Below are 6,155 nucleotides of genomic sequence, written 5' to 3'. Positions count from 1 at the left end.
TCAAGGCGGCCACATCCTGAGCTAGCTTCATCAGCGCTGCTTGCATGGCTGACAGGGGTGATGTGCCAGGACCTCCTCAATACATACAGGCTCAAACATCTAGGTGATTACCACTTTTGCTTCCCCCTCTTCTTGTTCCTCTGCAACCACATGCACCACTGCATTGTGGAAGGAGGTGGTAGGTTGCGCCTTAATTTTTTCCTGCAAGGCTCTTCGGACTGGGTCAGCCTTCAGACCAGTTTTGAATTGATCTCTCAGTATTTGGTCTGAAACAGTGATGTCAGCACAGTCGCGTACATCCCTCTTTTCCAATCCCCTCCAGTGGCTGCAGGGCTACCGCTTTTTCCTTAAAGGGGTTGTAAAGCTTAGTTTTTTATTTTCTAAATAGATTCCTTTAAGCTAGTGCATTGTTTGTTCACTTACCCTTTCCTTCTAAATGTTTTTTTCTTTGTCTGAATTTCTCACTTCCAGAGAGGCACGGAACTAAGCCAGAGGCTGGGAGGAGGGCCGGACATGACGAAGGCTGAGGGGAAGAGCGGAAAGGGTTAAGGTAAGGAGGTGAGGTAAGGGGGGTGGGGCCGGAGAAAAAGAATGGAAGGGGGAGGAGTGTTATTTAAAGGAAGGGGAGGAGCTCACACGGCAGCGCGGGCAGAAGAGGAAAAGAGTTGCAGAGTGAGGACCGGCTCCGGGATCAGGTGCTAGTGCGGAGGCGCGAAGCGGCAAAGGGGGGGTGGGTACTCGGTGGACTGTCCGGTACGGCGGGTGGGTTTTTTGTGCCACGAAGCGGGGGAGGAATCCAGGTTGGGATGGAGGGCTTGGACGCTATATTCGATCGGCTGCGGGCCGCAGCGGCATCACGTGGGACAGATTGGCTGCAGAGTCAGGTGGCGGCCATCACGGATTCGGCGGTGGGGGGGCCGGGAGCAGGGGGGGAGACTACTCCACGCGCTCGGCGGTCTCGGCCGCCGGAACGCTTTTCCCCTGGCCCCTCTACTAGAGCCCAGCGCCACCCTAGGAGCCCGGTGACGGACCCGCCGGCCCCCCCGGCGAAACGTTTGGGCACCTCAAGGCCAGGGGGGTCCGGGCGGAATCCTCCTCATTGGCGGGGCTCGGGGAGTCGGGCTGGAGGGTCGGAAGTGGCCAGCTCCCCGCCAGCGAGGGCAGTGCAGGAGGGGACGGCGGTCCCTCAAGGAAGCGTGGCGCCTTCGCCACATGGGGGGACTCAGCGGAGGAGGAGCAGTGTAACGCCTGTGCGCCAGCTACCAGACGCTGCGGGCAGGTCCGGACGGTCGGTGGGGAGAAGAGTGGCGGAGGATGTGCGGGGGAGGGATGTCGGACCGGTGAGGAGACCGATGGCGGCGGCGGCCACGCGGAGCGGAGCCAAGGGGAGGACCGATGACGGCGAGCGGGCTACAACGAGCAGTGGTCGATCTGCGGCCGCTGGGGTGGAGCCGCCCAGTGGGCTGACGGCGCCTCTGCTACCCACGGCAGGTGAGCGATCCGAAGGTGAGCTGTCGGGCTCAGAGGAGGAGATCCGGGACGGCGTTGCGGCGGCTGGAGCATCCGGGGAGGCGGCTGACGGGAGCAGACCCAGGCAGCCAGGTAAGGCTTTCACTCTCTCTCCTATTACTGTTAATGCTGATTTGTGTGGGATTGATGGGGGAGATGTGCGGGTTTCGGGGGGTGGCGTGGCGCGGGACACAGTGGGCCCGTTGGGGACGGGCTGTAGGCCCGACGCCGGCGGGTCACAGGATCCACTGCACTCCTTATTGGGGGGGCTGCAGGTGCTGCTTCAACGGTTTGCGGCCGGGGCCGCGGGGGTTCACCCGGGGGCGGCTCCGTGGGTTGGGGGCCCGGGGGGGCACTTGGGGCTGGGGTCACTGACACCGGGGGGCGGTTTGGGAAGTCCCGGGCTGAGTGGGGTGCTGGGGTCCCCTGGGGGACTGGAGGCCCCGGGGGGGCCGGGTGCGCGGCAAGAAGCGCCGCGAACAGTGGGGACTCCGCTGGAGGAAGGCTCCACGCCCGTTACAACGGCCCCACCGGTGGTAGTGCCGGTGGCGGTATCAACGACGGGGGACGCTGCGGTAAGTACGGCTGGGGCAGAAAAGAAGGGGGAGGCAGCGGCGCCCAGGGTTGATGTGGTCAGGATAGCGGACGCTGCGAAGTGCGAGGTGTATGTGTGCTATGAAGGGCCACTGGGCGCGCATCTGAAACAGGAAGTGCGGGATAAGATCGTCAAGGGTGAGTATGTGGAGATATTTTCCTTGCTTCCCCTCGAAAAGTTTAATTTGGATAGGGTGAAGCCGGACGACTCTAAGAAGGACGACGAGGAGAAGAGGCGGTATAGGCTTATACCGCGGACGTTCGCAAACTGGCTGCAGGCGTTCGCCATCATGGCCAGCGTTATAGGGGAAAAATCTCCGGAACACTGCTCGGCTCTCTTCTGCTACATGGACGCCATTGGGGAGGCACATAGGGTATACGGGGGCTCGGCATGGCTGCGGTACGACGAGCAATTTAGGCAGAGGAGGGCGGTTCGGCCGGATATCAGGTGGGATCACAAGGATATCAGCCTGTGGATGCGGTTGATGTCGTCGGCACGGGCTCCGTCGCAGTTTTTTCAGGGGGGGGGCGGGGGTACCCCCGCCTCGGGACAACAAGCCGGTAAGAAGTTTGGAGTGTGCTGGCAATTCAACGAAGGGTCTTGCAAGTTTGGCGGGTCCTGTCGTTTCCGGCACGAATGTTCCGGCTGTGGCGGGAGCCACGCCCTGTCCCGGTGCTTTAAACGGGGGAAGCGCGGGGCTGACGCTGCATTTAAGAGGGACAACGCCGGTGAGGGTGGAAAGGATGCAACCTTTCCTAAATAGGTACCCGAATAGGGAGGCGGCGAGAGTGTTGGGGGAGGGGTTTTCTGTGGGTTTCAAAATTCCGTGCTCCATGGCTGGGGTGCCGCCGATGGCGCGGAACTTGCGTTCCGCGCTGTTGCATCCGGGGGTAGTTTCCGCGAAATTGGATAAGGAGGTCGCGCTGGGGAGGATGAGTGGCCCTTTCCTAGATCGCCCGTTGGCGGATCTGGTGGTGTCCCCGTTGGGGGTGGTGCCTAAGAAGGAACCCAACAAGTTTCGGCTTATTCACCACCTTTCGTTCCCGAAAGGCGGCTCCGTGAATGACGCGATTGACCCGGAGGCTTGCACGGTGTCCTATACTTCCTTTGACGCGGCGGTGGGTTGGGTGCGCCATTTTGGGAGGGGGGCGCTCATGGCCAAATCGGACATTGAGTCAGCCTTTCGGTTGTTGCCGGTGCATCCGGATTGTTTCCGTTTGCTGGGGTGCTGTTGGCGGGATCGTTTTTACGTGGATAGATGCCTGCCCATGGGATGCTCCATTTCCTGTGCCCGGTTTGAGCTTTTTAGCTCTTTCCTGGAATGGGTAGTGCGGGATTTATCCGGGTGGGGTTCTGTTATCCATTATTTGGATGACTTCCTGGTGGTGGGTCCTCCGGCTTCCAATGTGTGTGCGATCCTTTTGGCCACGTTGCAGCACGTTGCGGAGAAGTTCGGGGTCCCGCTTGCACCGGACAAGACGGAAGGGCCGGTGACGGTGTTGAGTTTTTTGGGCATCGAGCTGGATACGGTCGCCATGGAGTGCCGGCTACCGAGGGACAAGGTGGAGGGACTCCGGCTAGAGGTTAGGGAGCTGCTGGGGGTGCGTAAAGTGCAGCTCCGGAGGCTGCAGTCGGTTTTGGGCAAGCTCAATTTCGCTTGCCGCATCATCCCCATGGGGAGGGTTTTTTGCCGACGGCTGTCGGCGGCCACGGCGGGAGTCTCAAGTCCGACTCACTTCGTGCGGTTGACGGGGGAACATAGGGAGGATTTGCGGGTCTGGCACACGTTTTTGGAGGACTACAATGGACGTTCCGTGTGGATGGATGGGCCGGTGAGTAATTTCGACCTGGAGCTGGTGACGGATGCGGCGGGGTCGACGGGCTATGGGGCGTATTTTCAGGGTCAGTGGAGTGCCACGGCCTGGCCACAGACTTGGGTGGAGGAAGGGTTGACTAAGAACCTGGTGCTGCTGGAACTGTTTCCGGTGGTAGTGGCATTGGAATTGTGGGGTGGGTCCTGCCGGAATCTGAAGATTCGGTTGAATTGTGACAATATGGGAGTCGTGCAGGTGGTTAATCGGATGTCGGGTTCTTCTCCTCCGGTGATTAGGTTGCTGCGTCATCTGGTGCTGCGGTGCCTGCAGATGAACATATTGTTGTATGCCGTGCACGTTCCGGGGGTGGATAATAACCTGGCCGATGCCTTGTCTCGCTTTCAGTGGCAGAGGTTTCGGGACTTGGCGCCGGGAGCGGCAGAAGAGGGGGTCCCCTGCCCGGAGCGGCTTTGGACCATTGCTTCGGGATCGCCGCGGGATGGATCAGGAGGTCGGTGAGCGAATCGACGTGGGCAGCATATAGTCGAGTTTGGGGTGAGTGGCTGGAATTTTTACGGCTGGCGGATGCCGAGCTGGGGGACGTGGGGGCGGACAGTGGTTTGTTAGTTTTGTACTTTGTGGTCAGACAGATGGAAGGGTTGGGGTCGGTTTCTGGGATTGAACGGAAGCTGGCGGCGCTGGCTTTCTGGTTTAAGTTGCGGGGCGAAATGGATGCGACAAAAGGTTTTTGGGTGCGTCAGGCGCTGAAAGGGTACCGGAAGGGTAATCAGAAGAAGGACGGGCGGAGGCCGGTGACTTTTGCGATTTTGGGCGTGATTAGCCGGCAGTTGGGGGGTCTGTGTACGTCAGGTTATGAAGCGCACCTGTTTCGTACGGCTTTTTCATTGGCCTTTTTCGGGGCCTTCCGGGTGGGTGAGTTGGTCAGCCCGGCAAAAACTGTTGGGGGGGGTTTGTTGGGACAGGATGTTACAGTGGGGGATGGGTACCTGTGTTTGAAACTACGCCGGTCTAAAACGGATCAGTCGGGTAAAGGGGTGGACGTTTGGTTATATGCATTGCCGGGTTCGGAGATCTGTCCGGTGGCGGCGGTGACGGAGTTCGTAAAAATGCGACCGCAAGGGGAGGGCCCGCTGCTGGTGCATCGGGATGGGAGTTTTCTGTCCAAATTTCAATTTATTACGGTGTTTCGCAAATGTTTGAAGGCAGGGGGGTTTGACGGGGCGCAGTTTGCTTCGCACTCCTTCCGCATCGGGGCAGCCACAGAGGCTGCCAGATGCGGGTTGGACGAGACTGCGGTAAAACGGATAGGGCGATGGGAGTCCAAACGTTTTAGGTCCTATGTGCGGCCGCACTTGGTGTAGGCTGTTTCTGATGGGTCGGGGTGGGCTTCAGGCTGGTGTGATGGGGTGTTGATTTTTGTCTGTGTCTTTTCAGATGGAGGTTTACCACGCCTCGTCTGGATTCTCGGACACTCATATGTTTTTTGGGGGGCTCGGCGCGCAGATGTCAGACCGGAAGGAAGACAGCTGGGGATCCCACGTAGAGAGGCTTGCATCAGGTGGTTGGGTATCCCGGGGATGAAGTGGGGTAGGGTCATTCCTGAAGTTCACAGGTACGCGAGGCTTGATAGGCCCCCGGATGTGCTGGTAATCCATGCTGGGGGGAATGATTTGGGGCTTAGGTCTACCCGGGATATCATAGCGGATGTGAAGTGCGATTTTTTGACACTTCGGAGGGATTTCCCTGACATGGTCATAGTCTGGTCGGACATTGTAGCACGTACGGCATGGCGGATGGCACGGTCTGTAGTCAGACTCAATAAGGCCAGAATAAAAGTTAACAAGGTGTTGGGGAGGTTTGTAACACGGAATGGGGGTTTAGTGGCGCGCCACATGGAGTTGGAGGTTAATGTTGGGATGTACCTTCGGGGGGATGGGGTCCATTTGACGGCAGTGGGCATTGATCTATGGGCGTTGGGATTGCAAGATGGGATTGAACGGGCCCTGCGGGTGTGGAGGTGCCCTTAAGGATAAGGGGGGTCATCCTTGCGGGCTGTGGCGGTGTCTCTTGGTCTTTGATGGGGCAAAAAAGGAAGCAGATGATGGAAATGTGGGGGGGGAGCTCATAGGGATATGGCCCCTCCCCTTTTTTGGTGTATCACAGCGGAAGGGTAGGCTGGATACGGGATTTGGTGGCATTGCGGGTAGGTGGTTGTC

General features: G+C 59.1%; 1 long non-coding RNA gene across 1 annotated transcript; it reads left to right on the top strand.

Annotated features, from left to right (window-relative positions):
* The first annotated feature begins 469 nt into the window (after positions 1 to 469).
* Positions 470 to 4,686, top strand: LOC143974404 (uncharacterized). Its single transcript, XR_013272215.1, has 3 exons — positions 470 to 550; positions 1,492 to 1,602; positions 4,324 to 4,686. It is a non-coding gene; the product is annotated as an uncharacterized LOC143974404 (long non-coding RNA).
* The last annotated feature ends 1,469 nt before the right edge of the window (positions 4,687 to 6,155 follow it).

Source organism: Lithobates pipiens, unplaced genomic scaffold, assembly GCF_037356315.1.
Source record: "Lithobates pipiens isolate NorthernLeopardFrog02 unplaced genomic scaffold, aLitPip1_a1.2 Scaffold_13, whole genome shotgun sequence".
Lineage (NCBI taxonomy): Eukaryota > Metazoa > Chordata > Amphibia > Anura > Ranidae > Lithobates > Lithobates pipiens.
The sequence above is the reverse complement of the archived record's forward strand: the minus strand, read 5'-3'. Positions and strand labels throughout refer to the sequence as shown.